Raw genomic sequence first — 16,684 nt, forward strand, 5'->3', positions numbered from 1 at the left:
TTTGCTTTTGAAATTCCCCACTATCCAGAATGCCAGCACATGGTCTATGCACTGTTTATATCCCAACAGTGCACAGGAGCTTGCAACTGGCTTTAGAGCTGTTGGTGCCATATCTATCTCAAGCACTTCTATGGCTCCCATTGCTGCAGATTTACATTTCTTTCCCTTTCCATGGTTCCTCAAGGGCACCCGCTTAAGATTTCTAGCTCCCAGCCATCACCTCTCTTGCATGGAGACCCGCATCTCTCTCTCTCTCTCCTAACCAGGGAGTTTAAAACTGCACCTCATGCTCTTTAATGTCTTTAGCCTCACAACACCCCTGCAAGGTAGGGAATTGCCATTAATCCCATTTTACAGATGAGGGACTGAGGCATATGTCTACACTACAAAATAAGACCCGTGGCAGTAAGTTTCAGAGCCCAAGTCCAATGACTCAGGTTCACACTACAGGGCTAACAGTAGCAGATAGACATTTCGATTCAGGCTGGAGCCTGGGCTCTGAGACCCACCCCTCTCGTCGGGTTTCAGAGCCCAGGTTCCAGCCCAAACCCAAACACCTACGCTACTATCTCAGTCAAGCCTCACTGCCCAGGTGTGGATGTACTCTTAGGGTACGTCCATACTACCCGCCCGTAGCAATCGACTTCTCGAAGTTCGCCAACGGCGGTGGCGGAGTCGACGGGGGAGCTGCGGACTTTGATCCCGCGGCATCTGGACGGGTAAGTAGTTCAAACTAAGGTAGTTCGAGTTCAACTACGCTATTCATGTAGCTGAACTTGCGTACCTTAGTTCGACCCACCCCCCTAGTGTAGACCAGGCCTTAGTGACTTGCCCAAGGACACAAGCAGCCTGTGATAGAGCAGGGAATTGAACAGGAGTAATCATGTGTGGAAGATAAGATTGCTATGTATTCTTTGTCAACTTTTTCTTCTCCAGCTATAATGTTTCCTGTTTCTTTTATTATTTAGTTGTAAAAATTTAGTGCAAAAGGATTGCTTTTACTTATGATTGGGGGTGGACGTGATTAGGGTTCTGGACCTTTTCATAGTCTGACTTCATATTCAGCCACTTGTTAATGGGTCTCATTAGATGTGCCACAGTCTTCTGTGCTATTTCCCACGGTGCTTCAACTGAGGCATCATAGAAATTGGCACAACAGCACAAGGGGCCCTCCTGGCATCTGAGAAGAACCAACTGCAAGTAAATACGCCAATCTAATTCCATGAGATATTAGAAATGGGAAATGGGCTTGCAAAGTAACATCCAGTCCACAGGCTGGGAACCACTGGACTAGAGAACCAGCCCTATAGTCTGGGAACTCATTTCTTTTGTGTTCATTGTCTATGTGTTTTTTCATCTCAATGATATTTGTTTTTGATTCACCATTTCCTTTTATGGCATGTGCGATTCTAGTCTATTCTACATAGTTTCTTATAGCACCCTCATCACAGTAGTAACTGAGTACCTTCCAGTAGTGTACTAAGAGACATGACTAACATCTGCCACGTGAGGTAATTTATTTCTTTGTTACTCCATCCGCACTGTCACAGTTTCAGGGAAATGGAACCTGTATTCCCTTTCCATGATTCTCGAGGGCACCCGCTTAAGATTTCTAGCTCCTAGCCATCACCTCTCTTGAGTGGAGACCCGCATCTCTCTCTCTCTCTCTCTCTCTCTCTCTCTCTCCCCTAACCAGGGAGTTTAAAGCTGCACAGCCCCCTGCCTTAGACTGTGATATCCCCAGCAAACCAATCTGCCTAAAGGCCAGCGCCTTTGATGTGCTTTCTCTCTGCAAACTATGAACAGCATATTGCCAGGAGTTAGGTTACCGCACAGCTCGTTCTAAGCAAGCACATTTACTTTTAAAGTAAAAGCATTACAGAGAAAATGTATAAAAACAATAAAAATTCCTATCCACATGCTAAAAGCCTACCAAAGGTCACACATCAGCCTTACGGAGCCCTAGCAAGCCAAAGTCCTTCCAGCCCTTCCACAACGGTGGGAGTTCTTGGACAGAAGGTCCCATCTATTTGCTAGACCAGAAAGTCCAAGTCAGTTTAAATGCAGCCTTTTTAAGCTAACAGACCTTTCAATGTCTGTTCTCTGGAAAACCCAGCGCAGGGGGTGGTACCTCTCTGGAGTAGTTACAACCTGAGTAATTTACCTTATTCACTCCCGACTGTTCTTAGTTCCTGGTAGAGCTGTGGCAACTTTCCTCCCATGGAGTTGCATACAATCCCTGTCCACAGTAATACATAAACCATTCATACATTTATACAATAGGGTCCCCAAAGACATTACATGTGATTACAATATCCATCACACACCATCTCAGTTTGCTACTTTCTTATCAAACTGTGGTTGAAAGCCGGACATAAACAAAAGCCCAGAAAATTCTCCATTTGACTCCAGTTCCTGTGTCTACTATGTAAAGAATCTTCACATTCCTAAAGAAGAGAAATGCTAGGCAAGCAGCTGATAAAGAACAAGGTGCAGGCTGACATATTGTTCCTTGAAGGACTTATCCAAGAAATGCTTTTTGAGAACTTATGTCACAACCAGGGCAGTCTGATCTAGTGGTCAGAGCAGGAATCAGGCTGTGTCACATACCAGAAGGTCAAAATCCAAGGCAAGCCTGAGGGCAAAACCAAGAGTCAGGCAGGGTCAGGTTACCAGAACAGTAGCAAGAGTGGGTATTGTAAGCAGGGCCAGCTCCAGGGGTTTTGCCGCCCCAAGCAGCCAAAAAAAAAAAAAGCCACAATCGCGATCTGCGGCAATTCAGCGAGAGGTCCTTCGCTCTGAGCGGGAGTGAGGGACTCTCCACCGAATTGCTGCCTAATACCTGAAAGTGCCGCCCCACTCCGGAGTTGCTACCCCAAGCACCTGCTTGATAAGCTGATGCCTGGAGCCGGCCCTGATTGTAGGGGAAGCTGTCCAAAGCAGGGTGACTCCAACTGCGTGGACAACTTCCTGTTCCTGTGCTGGGTTTATGTAGAAGCTGTGAACCAATCAGGACCCCCAGAGTTCTGCCAATCAGATTCCAGGACTGGAGTCCTCTGTCAGGGTTCTGCTTTTATTCTGGCAGCACCCAGCAGGTCACTGGGTGCAGGTTGGAACGTTTTAGTGCCTAAGAGCCCCACAGAGATGGGTTTAAGCCCTGTGGTCTCTGACACCATCTGCTCCCCAAGGGATGCCTTCAGAGTGACATAGACCAGGCTATTGGGGGTGATTCCTATGGAAAGCCCACACAAGTGCAGGAGTATGTACATTTTCTGCAGGCTCCCAGGTGCATTCCTCAGGATCATACCCCTCCCAATCAACAAGGTACCAGAGTCTGCCATATTTGTGTTTTGAGTCCAGGATCTCATGAACCACATATTCTTTGTGGCCCTGTACCTGTACCAGTGGAGGAGGTGGCTGAGTCCTGTGACGGAAAGAGTTTTCTGTGTAGGGTTTCAAAAATGATACGTGAAACACTGGATGAATCTTAGTTGAATTCAAAAGTGACTGGATTAGCCTGTGACAGGATCTTAAAAGGGCTAAGAAACCGAAAGTCTAGCTTGCGAGCAGGTCTGTCTGTGCACAGATGGTCTGTAGAGAGCCATACCTTTTGTTCCACTGCATAGGTCGGGCCTTGCTGTCGATGCTGGTCCGCATGCTGCCTATAGTTTGCTCTTGCATTTGCCAGGTGCTTCTTCACTTCTTCCTAAGCCTGACAAAGCCAGGTTGGGAGATGGTGCAGATAACTATGGGTGGAACCAACCCATAATTGGAAAAAAGATGGGCTTTGACTTATAGATACATGGTCTGCATTTTTGTAGGGAAACTCTGCATAAGGTAGACGTGAGAACCAATTTTCCTCCTGATGATTAATGTTGCATCACAGATGCTGCTTGAGAATCTAGTTGGCCCTGTCTCCCTGGCTGTTAGATTGGGGGTGATAAGTGGAGGAAAGACATGTGCAGACTCCCACCAAGTGCAGGGCTTCATGCCAGAGCCAGGCCATAATCTGAGACCCCCCGATCAGAGGTGATGCATTCTGGACGGTCATGGAAGTGGACTACTTGGCTAATCCAGATCTGGGCTGTCTGCAGCAGAGGGGAGGCCTGTGCAAGGGATAAGTAGGTCATTTGGATAAAGTGGTCAACAACCATCAAACCTGTCAGACATTTGTTGGACTGTGGCCATTACAATCTTTCTAATTTTGCCCCTACATGCTTACAATAAAATCTACAGAAATGTCTGCCCAGTGTCAAGATGGGGTGTCCCAGGGCAGAATGAGATTACTGGGCTTGTGGCTTGGGATCTTGGCACAGGCATAAACATTGCAGGAGGCAATTAATATGATCAGCCACATCGAGGGCCACCAAAAGGAGTGGGATATTAGTCTTTGGATCCTGAAGTACCCCAGCTGCCCTGCTAGGGGAAAATCACGGCATAGTTGCAGAACTGTGACCCTTGCGGGTCTGGGGGGCACATAGATGTAGTCCTTTACATACATCATCCCTTCCTGGGAGTCATATGGTTTACTATCTATAATAGTTTGTTCATCAGGCAGAATTTCTGAAGCAGAGACAGAACGTATGAATCTGCGTATATCCTGGTGATGATCTGCACTGAGAAAGCTAAAGTTTGAGAGAATGAGGGTTGGTTCCTCGCTCGGGTCTCATTGATTGGTACTGTACATTCAGGACAGGGCGTCCACCTTGAATTGTGAGAAAAATAGGGCCCACTGAAGCTGCCATTGGTTTAAAGCTTTTGCCCTACATAAGTATTCCAGGTTTTCATGGTCAATGAATACCTGGACTGGGTGATGAGCTCATTCCAGGTAGTGCCACCATTCTGCAGATATAGTTTTTATTATCAGGAATTCCTTTTCAAGTATTTTGTAGTTCAAACTCTGAGGAAGTCAGATTCCTTGAGTAAGAAGTGCATGACTGTAATACCTGTTTGGGACCAAGTTGCTGGGAGAGCACAGCCCCAATCACCACACTGGAGGCATCAGCAACTACCAGTGAAGGTTTGTATGACATCATGGTGAGCCTGTATGGGTGCCATAGTAAAGGATGCCTGCCCCACTCCTGCCAGCAGCAACACTGGCTGCCCTGCCTACGCAATGCTAAGTGACCTCTTTGCAGTGCCAGAGCATTAAGGGTCCCTTGGGATCATTCACAAGAGTAGGCAGTAGTCAAAAGGAACTGCACCTATCATATGATCCCCTGCATTATAAGTTATTGACATTAATCAAATAAGAGCAGTACTACTGTAAACCAGCTGGTGTGTGTGTGTTGGCCCTGTCCACAAAACCATCTTTCTTCCAACTGGGTATCTGAAAAGCAGATAGATTCCAGTTACATGGATAACTTCCTGATCCTGTGCTGGCTTTATGTAGATGATGTGAACCAATCAGGACTCCCGGCATTCTGCCAATCAGATTTCAGGACTGGAGTTCAGCTTCTATTCTGGAAAGTGCTAGGGGGTCACTGGGTGGCAGCTTGGAACTTACTAGCGTATAAGAGCCCTGTGTGAAGAGCTGAGTTCAAGATGTGTGTTCTCTGACAACTGATTAGAGTTTGAATTAAGGATATTTACTTTATATGGTGACACGCTGACAATTTGTGTTGTACTGGTTATAAAGTTTTAACTTTTGAATCCCTGTGTCTACTGTCATTAAATAATTATCATCTGACCCTCCTTATTTTCTAACCCCCTCCCACACTATTTCCCACAACGGTGAAAATGTAAATTGATAACAATAAAAAATGCTAACAAATAAAGATTGATGTTATCCATTGAAATTATTTAAAAAAAAAGAATTCTGCCAAGCCTAATGATATCAAATAACAAGCACAACAACTGTGGCAAACATTCAAACAACCTCTGTTTCTGATCTGTGATTTATAGTAGGTACGATGAAATCATAGGAAAAGTTTGTTTTTTTTACAAAGAGCATGTCTTATTTTAGGAACATAAGAATGGCCATATTGGGTGAGACCAATGGTCCATTTAACCCAGTATCCTATCTTCTGACAGTGGCCAGTGCCAGGTGCCCCAGAGGGAATGAACAGAACAAATAATCATCAAATGATCAATCCTCTGTCACCCATTCCCAGCTTCTGGCAAACCAGAGACATCACCCCTGCCCATCCTGGCTAATCACCATTGATGGACTTATCTGCCATGAATTTATCTAGTTCTTCTTTGACCCCTGTTATAGTCTTGGCCCTCACAACATCCTCTAGCAAAGAGTTCCACAGGCTGACTGTGCAATGTGTGAAGAAATACTTCCTTTTGTTTGTTTTAACCCTGCTGCCTATTAATTTCATTTGGTGACCCCTAGTTCTTGTGTTAGGAGAAGGAGTAAATAACACTTCCTTATTTACTTTCTCCACACCAGTCATTATTTTATAGACATCTATCATATCCCCCCTTACTTGTCTCTTTTCCAAACTGAAAAGTCCCAGTCCTCTTAATCTCTCCTCATACGGAAGCTGTCGCCCCTAATCATTTTTGTTGCCCAAATGAGAAAAATGAGGTCTCAAAAATGATGCCAATTGATTGGTACATAGAAATGGGAGACCAGGTTTTAACTTCATCTATACCACTGCAATCCCATTGACTTCACTGAAGCCTCATTTGCATTCATGTGAGATTCAGGAAAGAACTTTGTTTAGTTGAAAGATTACAAAAACAATACTGAGGGGATTTGGTCCTTATTCTTTTATCTGTGAGATTAATACTAATATGTGGATTATAATTATACATAATAGTTCTGTTTTCAGTGGTTCACCTTGTTAGTGGCATGCAGAATTTCTTTCTATATTTGTTTTCTTCTCTGTCTTCATATGCATTTTATATAACACAAATATTTTAAATAAGAAAAAATAATAATCACAAGGATATAGTAAACTGTAAAGAAAGGATCACTTATAAGGCCATGTCTACACTACCACTTTTGTTGGTATAACTTATGCCACTCAGGGATGTGAAAAAACCACCCCTCTGAGCTACATAAGTTACACCAAGAGAAGCGCCAGTGTGGACAGTGCAATGTCTCCCGCTGACATAGCAATCACCTCTCATGGAGGTGGTTTTATTATGTCAATGGCAGAGCTCTCTCCTGTCGGCATAGAGTGGCTACACGAACGATCTTACAGCGGTGCAGTTGCATTGGTACAGCTCTGCTGCTGTAAGCTCGCTAGTGTAGGCATGGCCCAAGACTCAAAGTGCATTAGCTAAAACACTGCAATGTTTCTATCCTTTTAGTCTTTATCAGTTACAGAAAATACAATTATCCTTCTCTTTTCAATTCTTCTGTGCTTGGACTGGTGCGATAAAAGTAAATGGGCTTTAATTTATAATTACCAGGCCTAAATGGTAAATATAAAATAATACAGAATTTACATAATGTGTTTCAAGGCATATGAACAGGCCGAATAAGGGTAAAAAAAATAGACTCTCTTCTGTTTTCTCACTGTTAAAGTAATCAACTTTCTCCAAAGAAGAAAATGCCGCGGGAAATAATGGGACAGTTTTCCCATGGGCTTTCTCAGCACAAATGCAGAACGGCATCACTGTTTTTTTGTCTTCATTACAATACCTTCTGATCCCATCAGCACATTTTTTTTATTATTATTCTGGAGATAGTGAAAGGCAGGGATACAACATTCACAAGCTTTGCCAAGTGCAGCAGATTATGCACTTGAATAGATAACTGCACGCTTGGGGATATGATTAGGTCAAATTTCTCATTTAGTTCCAGAAGGTTAAAGATTTTTAAGCTACTCTGTTAATACTCCAGGCATCGCATATAACACTAACTACATTTTCTTTAGGTTGGTTGTTGTTACGGGTATTTTTGTCCATGTGCAGTATGGGATGAATGGGTTGACAGTTTGTGAACAAATCATTAAAAGCAGCAAAGAGTCCTGTGGCACCTTATAGACTCACAGACATATTGGAGCATGAGCTTTCGTGGGTGAATACCCACTTCGTCGGACTCTTTGCTGCTTTTACAGATCCAGACTAACACGGCTACCCCTCTGATACTGAACAAATCATTAGTACTCACAGTTAATTTTTGTATATGTATTTAAAACCAAATTACAATATTCTTACTCGCACTGAGTAGTCCCTTACTCCACAAGTAGCCCAACTGACTTTAATGGGACTACTCATGGCAAGTGGTATTATTGCACATGTCTCAGGACATCAAACTCTGGCCCTTAACAGTAATTCTGATATCCTATCTCTAGAAAGCAATATTTTTATATGATCGGAATAATATAATAAGATTTTGCACAACTTAAACCCACATATTTGGGGCCCAATACTACAAATGTCTAAGCACATGAGTAATTTTATTCATAAAAAGTACTCCCATAAAACTAAATGAAGCAACCACGCATGGATAAAGTTTGCAGGATCAGGGCCTTAAAGTGTAAGTGTAAATTTTGTAGTAAGTTATCTTAATATGTAACATTTTCTTAAAGATTTGGAAGAGTTACTTTGGGTTTACACAATTGTAATACAGTTTTTAAACTTCTGTATACAAATTTTTTAATTGGATCTGTATGCATTTTTAATTCCCAAATCACACAGATTTTGTACATTTAAACATCCAGAAACATTTTTTTTCTCTCCAACATTTGAAATGTTTCATCTGTCTATCTCTAAATGTAGTTGGGTGAATAAATGGGACCCTTTTTTTCCATCTAAATCCTTAATTTTAGGGTTATATTAAAAATAGTTTTTGGTTCAGCACCAGCCAAACATGCAACTGAAAGCAAATTGACCAAATAAAAAATCAACATCCCATATAACTTTGAACACTTCAACAAATTAAAATGATGGCCCTTTTAGATTGCTTATGGACAAACTAACACAGATTATCTGACAAGTTCCTGGAATGAACTGGAGACAATTTTTTATTTCAGAAGGTGGAGACAGCAAATAGAGGGAGAGGCTGTTCTAGATTTGATTTTAACAAATAGGGAGGAACTGGTTGAGAATTTGAAAGTGGAAGGCAGCTTGGGTGAAAGTGCTCATGAAATGATAGTGTTCATGATTCTAAGGAATGGTAGGAGGGAGAAGAGCAAAATAAAGACAATGGATTTCAAGAAGGCAGACTTCAGCAAACTCAGGGAGTTGATAGGTAAGATCCCATGGGAAGCAAATCTAAGGGCGGAAACAGTTCAAGTTCAAGCTGGCAGTTTTTTAAAGAGACATTATTAAGGGCAAACGAGCAAACTAGCCCAATGTGTAGGAAAGTTCGGAGGGTGAAAAATTGTTCTCATTAATCTCTGAAGATAGGACAAGAAGCAATGGGCTTAAATTGCAGCAAGGGAGGTTTAGGATGTTTTTTCCTAATGTCCAGCCTAACTGTCAGGGTAGTTAATCACTGGAACAAATTGCCCAGGGAGGTTGTGGAATCTCCATCATTGGAGGTTTTAAAGAACAGGTTGGACAAAATCCTGTCAGGAATGGTCTAGTTATTATGTAGTCCTGCCTTGAGTGCAGGAGACTGGACTAGATGACTTACTGAGGTCTCTTCCAGTCCTACACTTCTAGGACTCTTGTGCATGTAATACATATTGTAAAACCAGGACCATGCGTTTAGATAAGTCACTAACTTTGTTTTGTTACTGTTGTGAGAATTGCAGTGGAAAAATCTTTCCAGTACATTATTGTTATGAATGAAGAGACAGAAGTACACAGTCCTAAACATCACTATAGCACAGAGCAATACACTTAAGAATGTGTCATTCCACATTTTTAACATACCGGTAATCCTGCTGTATTCATTAGATGTTACAACAGGAATAGTTTCGGTCGTGTTTGCCCCCAATTAACAACTGAACTGATAAATGGGAGAGAGACCCAAAGAAATGTGGAGAGAGGGAAGAGATGTGGAAGGAGGATTGGGAAATACAAAGCAGTGTTCCTAAAAATGTCCCTGTGTAATTGTTTACTAGTGAGTGATGCTGATGAAATCACTCACTTTATTAATTTAAACTTTGATTATTCTACTAGTCAAACTGGGGCATTTAGACAGTGCGGAGACAAGAAAAAGGGACATGGAGCAGCACCAGGACTTCAGGGAGGGATTATATCTCAGGAGGATGCAGCCTATTCTCTCCAGGCCCATGGAGCTAATATGCAGGCATGGGACCAGTGTAAAATAGGGTAAAAAGGTACATTTGCTCTGTGGTTAACTGCTTGGATTCAAGAGTCATCTGAACATTGATTATTCATCAAATAATCCAAGTATATGTATGTAGGCCAAAACACAGCTGTTAATGGGCTTTGTATCAGGCCCGGTGTAAGTCAGTGGAAAGACTTCTGACTTCAATAGGTTTTGGATCAGGCCCATGCTTTCCAATAGTGTGCATAGTTGGTTACCTGCATCACTCCATGAGCCTGACTACGTCCTCACTGAAGTCAGTGAGAAACTCTCATTGCCTTCAGTAAGGGCAGACTTGGCCCTATGCCCTTAGTCATTGCAATAATTTAAACATTGTTCCATGGTGCATTATGATCCCAGAAAATGATTTCCAGAAACTTTGTCACTCCTGCACTGGGCCCTCTCTTACTGTAATGTTTACTGTAACCAAGCCTTTCTTAGCATGTTTTGTGTATATTATTGAGGCAAAAAGCTTCCCATGCACTTACTGTTGTGAAAACTGGCTTTAGATCCCAGTATGTAATCCCATGGATTAAGAGGGAAACAAATGGATGTGTTTGTAGAGGAGTTCCACAGGGATCAGTTCTCAGCCCATTGCTATTCATTGTTTTTATCAATGGTTGGGAAGAAAATATAAAATCATTGCTGATAAACTTGGCAGATGACACAGAGGTTGGTGGAGTGGTAAATGAAAACAGGTCACTTACAGAGAGCGATCTGGATCACTTGGTAAACTGGGCTCAATCACACAACATATGTTTTTAACACAGCCAAATGCAAAGTCATACATCTAGGAATAAAGACTGTATGTCACTCTTACAGGATCGGGGGACTGTACCCTGGAAAGCAATGACCACAAAGAACTTAGGAATCATGGTAGATAGCCAAATGAACATCAGCTCCCAATGAAATGTTGTGTGGCAAAAAGAGCTACCACAACCCTTAGATGTATAAATAGGGAACAATCAAGTAGCAGTAGGACTTAGATTGGTCCAGAATGGCGTATCAGCTGCCATCTTGTTTTTCAAAATCTCAGATTTTTTATTATTTATTTACTTATTTGTTTGTTTTTAAAGCAAAACCATGTCTACACTACAAACTTCTGCTAGTAATAGTAAAGTAATAGTAATAACTGGAGATATACCAATCTCCTAGAACTGGAAGGGACCTTGAAAGGTCATCGAGTCCAGCCCCCTGCCTTCACTAGCAGGACCAAGCTATATGGTATAGCTCTGTCGGTCAGGGGTTGAAGAGCTGTGGTCCCTCACCAACACAGCTGTGCCAGCAGAAGCCCCTAGGGTAGATGCAGTTTATACAAGCAAAACTGGGCTTATGCCAGTACAGTTTATTTTGCTTGGAGGTGGGAGTGGGGGAAGAAGAGGGGTCTGGAAAAAGCTATACTGGCAAAAGCCCATATTTTTCTAATATAAGCTGTATCCACACTAGGGCTGCTTTGCCAATAGAGTACACCAGTATACCTATACCAGAAAAAGTGCTCGCAGCGCAGGTGACAGGTACCTCTTGATGGTGAGGGTGGAGGAGCACATGACCACCCCACACATCGCCTCTGGGAGGAGGGGAGATATGGGGAAAGTTGAAACTTGCCTGCTGACTTTGGCTGGACTTTTGCTGGCAGCCGGAGAAGAGCCATTCACAGGTGAGAAGGCCCATCCCACAGGATGCCTGGCCAGTGGACTAGCTGCAGGAGGAGGGTGAGGCTGCAGTTGGGAGCTGTTTTGCCTAAGGGTGTGAGCCTGGAAGCATCATGGAAGAGAGCCCAGCCCAGGGATCGAGATGAGGAGGAGGGGAGCTCAGTGCAGACTGCAGTCCCATTAGACCAGCTGTTTTGTGTCCCAGTGGAGAACGCAGATGGGGAAGGCACTTGGTTGTTAGGAGGTAAGCAGGCTAAACCCACCCAGCCCACTGCATCTATAGGCAGCAGGGGACAGGGTGGGCTCTGCCCTGCTACATCAGCACTTCAGTTAGCAGGGTCAAATGCAAGGCAGAAATCTGGGGTGTGGGGGAAGGGGCAAGTGTCCCTGCATGGCCCCTCCACGTGTTGCTTCGGGCTTCTAGTGTAAACCTTGGCTAAGTTTCCAGCCCTCGTGTTTGCAAAGAAAACCTTTAAAATGTGAAAAGAGTGCTGGCCTGCCTGCATCTGCAGAGAGCCTGAAACAATAGATCAGAGACGGGTGAACTGCTCCATTTATGTCAGTGAGTGTTACCTCAAAATGTCAATTATGATATTTCAAATGTCAACATCTCCTTCCCCACTCAGCAAAGCACACAAGGAAGAAGAGAAAGGATCATATTATGAAGGTCTATACAATCTACTCTGAGAGTAGCAGCAGCTCATTTTGGCACCACAAGTAAGTGACATTGGGAGATACCTCAGTAATGTTTTTCCTCGGTGAAGCAGGAGCCACCACAAGGAATGCACACCCAAGGAGCCCAGCAGAGCCCAGAAGACTATTGAAACTTCTGTGACAGGGAGCCCATAGTTTGAACATCTACATAATCTCCTCAGAGGAGCAGCTCATTTTCATGTCTCAAGTGGGTGGAGCTTATATTGCAGCTGGAGCTTGGAAGAGTAATACTAGCATCCCCTCTCCGCGCAGTTTTCCCCTACTATATTGCACTGGTGTCCACACTTTAAAAAGAATGTTGCAAAAGGTGAGAGTTCAGAAAAGAGACAAGAACGATTCAAGATCTGGAAGCCATGTCTTACAACAAAAGAGTTAAGGAGCTCAATCTATTTAACTGAAGACAAGGTAAAAAGGTTACTTGAACTTGATCTCTGATTACCTACTCTAAAGATATCTGATAAAAGAAGGCTTTTCAATCTATGATACAAGACATGATGACATCCAATGGCTGGAAGCTGAAGATAGAAAAAATTACATTGGAAATAAAGGAAAAGATGTTTCACCATTGAAACATACTACCAAGGGATGGGGTAGATTGCCCCCTCTCTCCGACAGAAGAAGAAAGGAGTTCAGACCCTTAACTGCAACACCCAGAGATTGAAAGGAGAAAAAAGGGTATTTGGTTGAGTGCACTTTGCCTACACCTTTACCACCCAGCCACCATCTTACAACAGCCATTGTAACTTTGGCTCTTCCTGGTTGTCTCTCTACCTCAGCTGTCCTTAGAAAGAAGTTCTCACGGTGTGGAGAGGAAAGCAGTGCGGGTAATTCAGATTCAGGCTATATTAACTTGTGCTGGTGTCTGCTCTTCATGTGGAGTAGAGTCTGGAGGAAACCAGCTGGTTCCACTCTGTGCTTCTCCCTCCACTCCACAGAGTCGGGGCCCTACAGAGCCCTCCTGGGGCATTTATGTGGGTTGGGGGGCGGGGAGGAAGAGGAAGGGAATGTGTCACAGAGGTAGAACTCCCTGAGGAGTGCATGTGGAGAGAGGAAGAATGGGACAAGAAGTTTGGATTTTAACCGGTGAAAAATGCATGCAATGTGGACAGCCTCATGATCCAGTGGTAACATGGTTCCCTTGGGAGCACTGCAGAGGCTCCCTGAGGCAGAATTTTAACCTGTGGGGGAGCTGACACTCCAAATTGTGGTTAAGCAACCCTCTCTTGCTGAGGCTCAGAGGAACACTGATGAGCTTTATCACTCCTCATTAAATTGGGGAGTGGGTCTCCGTTTGGACTACTGAGCACATAAAAGGCGTGAAAAGGAAAGAAGGAAGAGATTTGGAAGAAGCCTCCCCCCTAGAAGGAAAACATCTCATTTTCTTAAAAAGATGACATGTTAGAAGCATCAAGATACGGTACATCGGTGAACGATGATAGAATTCCATCCAGAGGGTTTGGTAACATTCTCAGCCTCAGAGAGGTGTGTGATTTCCCCCGCTCCCCGCCCTCTGATAGAATTTTGCTGAATTGCATTGTTGAAAGTTTGGCATGTTTTACAGGTAACTTTATTTCCTCATACAGAAAAGGAGATCAAGAAAAAATTATGTCAAGATAAATTACCAAGTACAAGTGTCCAAAGCCTAGAACACATCAGGCCTTTCCACTTCATCCCTAGTATTCTTTAGGTTACAATGTTTTAGTCTGTTTAGATTCTATAGGACATAAGTATTTAAGGTAGAGTAATGTACCCTGTATTAACACTCATGTGCAATCATATGCTACTTCAGTCTGGTTTTGCACACGGGATCTTAAAAGTGATTCTGATAAGTGGAAGTGGATCCAAGGCACAGGGAAAAGATTGCTTTCACACCAGGGCAAGGCCTGTGACAATTTAAAAGTATGGCTTTTGACTTGTGTAATGCATCAGACACATTTGAGAGGCTTCTGGACAGGGTATTGCATGGCATATTTATTATACCTATGCTATTCCAAACAATAATATATATGAGGGGGATGGGGCTTATGCTGCCTGCTGATCTTTGGGAATTCCCAGGAATGGACAGACATAGCTATAAAAACATTATATTGAGAAATTGATTTAAGCTCACTAATCATAGGAAAATAGCCTCTCGTTCCATCGTTTACTAACCCGGTGTCACAGGGCCTCCTTGGTCCTGCTTCTGTCTCCATCTACAAAACCATGCAGAGACCCTTGTGCTGGTTCAACACCCTCTGCAGTTTATTTATAATTGAGTCCCACCACCTTCACAGCATACCTAGCACCTTCACAAGCAAAGGGAGTGCCATCTCTCTGGCTGCCTGCTTTGCCCTTTTCACTGCCTTCCTGTGCCTGTTTGTGGGCTCTGGCTAATGGCTTAATTAGCCTTTCTGCCCTGCCCTACCCACACATTAAGCACAGGTCTGGCTCCTTAGCTCCAAGCTGCTATTCCTGACTGGAGCTCCTGTGAACAGAGTGTTGACTCAGGGTTTCCCACCTAGCACTCTGTCACACCCTGTTGTGAAACTAGCTATAGCAGAAGACTGAATGTTAATTCTGTTTGCTTTGGTGGATTTAAGTAAGCCGGTTGTTCCTTTTATTAAACAGGAAATTAAACGTAGGAACCGGTTTTGATTTAACCTCTTCAGTGCTAAGACACAAACCAAATTATTCAAAGCACCATATCCTCTCCTCTCCACCCAGCCCCAGCGTAGTAGGAGGCACCTGCTCTGACCATGTACTGATATGAATGGGTATTGCTGTAAACTGGGACAAGAACAGGGGGGCAGGCATGTGTCGGGGTTAATAATTCTCACCCCAGGCAAAGTTTTTGAAAGGGAGAGAGGGAGGGAGTGTGTGAGAGAGATCAAAGCTGGCAAAGCTCTCTAAGGCCAGCTAGTCCATCCCTTTGCTAGCAGGACTGGTCCCTCTACAGCCCAGGACCAGTCTAGTTGTATTTGTGGGAGAGCCCAGTAACTCCCCTGCTGCACACGCTCTCCCGGTCTTTGTCCAGATGGGGAGCGCACCCTCAGATTTAGGGGAGCGCTACAATCACCAGACCACTTTGCATCCCGTCAGCTACTGCAGAGGGATCCCGAGCTGTTTCTCAGGTTGGGGGCTGGGGAGGGGGGCATTTTCAGTGCCTTTCCTCCCCTCCCCCCACCCCTTTGCGCGCAGGCTGGATGCTTTTTATTTTAGTTGTAGGAAAGATGATCAAAGGGAGAGACTCAGCATTTCTCATCCCCTTTGCGGCTGCAGCGCGGACCCTTCCATGCCTTTCAGCCCTGCATCCCGGGCGCACGGCTTCGCCATCCCACAGCGCAGCACCAGCGCAAGTGATGCTGCCAGTGGTACCCCAAGGGACACGCGCGCACGCCCAGGCTCTACCTTGCTGTGCTCCCCGCCAGCTGTGGAACGGGCTTCCGGCTGTGCGCGGCGCTCCCCCGGCCCCGGGCAGCAGGGAGGAAGGAGGTGGACAGAGCACGGCGTTCACAGGCAGGCTGGATCCCAAATGGCTGCTGCTGCTGCTGCTGCGATTTCTGGTGGTGCCCCCTTACTGCAGCAGGTTCGCTACCGCTGCTGCTGCGGCTGGGAGAATGTGCTGCCTCACGCTGCCCAGGCTCCTCCCGGGCACAGCCGCTTCCCTCCTCCTCCTCGCCCCTGGCGCTGACATCTCCCCGCCTCTCTGCAGCCCAGCCCCGCGCATCTTCAGCGAGAGAGGCGGGGAGGGGCAGCCCCTCCCCCGCGAGACACTCACTGAGGCGGCAGCTCTCCCTGCCAGGCCCTGGCGCGGGGACCCAGCGGCCGAAAGGGAGCGTAGCAGGTGTCTGAGTGTGACACAGGAGCAGCAGGCTCCCGCCCAAGTCTGGGGCACAAGTCACATCCAGGCTGTGGCAGAGAACTTGGGCTACATCCAGGCTGTGACATAAACACCTCGTCAGCACGTGGGTGGGAAGGCCGCACATCCATCCCTGGCGATCCATGTCTGTGACAGACACCAGGGATATGCTCCATTTCAAAGTAGGAGAGTTTGGCCACACCCAGTCTGTGGCACAGGGAAGGGCCACATCTAGTCAGTAACACCAACTATTACAGGCAACTCCAAAGAACATACAACGTTCACCCCACAGTACAA

At 44.8% G+C, this 16,684-nt stretch overlaps 1 protein-coding gene across 1 annotated transcript in view; it reads right to left on the reverse strand.

Annotated features, from left to right (window-relative positions):
- The window catches only part of DYNC1I1 (dynein cytoplasmic 1 intermediate chain 1), a 241,604-nt gene extending 225,383 nt beyond the window's left edge, over positions 1-16,221 (reverse strand). Inside the window, exon 1 of the mRNA XM_045004527.1 lies at positions 15,937-16,221. The gene's annotated coding sequence lies outside the window, so the exon portion shown is untranslated. The remainder of the gene's footprint in view (positions 1-15,936) is intronic.
- Positions 16,222-16,684: the final 463 nt, after the last annotated feature.

The sequence above is a fragment of the Mauremys mutica genome, chromosome 2, assembly GCF_020497125.1.
Source record: "Mauremys mutica isolate MM-2020 ecotype Southern chromosome 2, ASM2049712v1, whole genome shotgun sequence".
Lineage (NCBI taxonomy): Eukaryota > Metazoa > Chordata > Testudines > Geoemydidae > Mauremys > Mauremys mutica.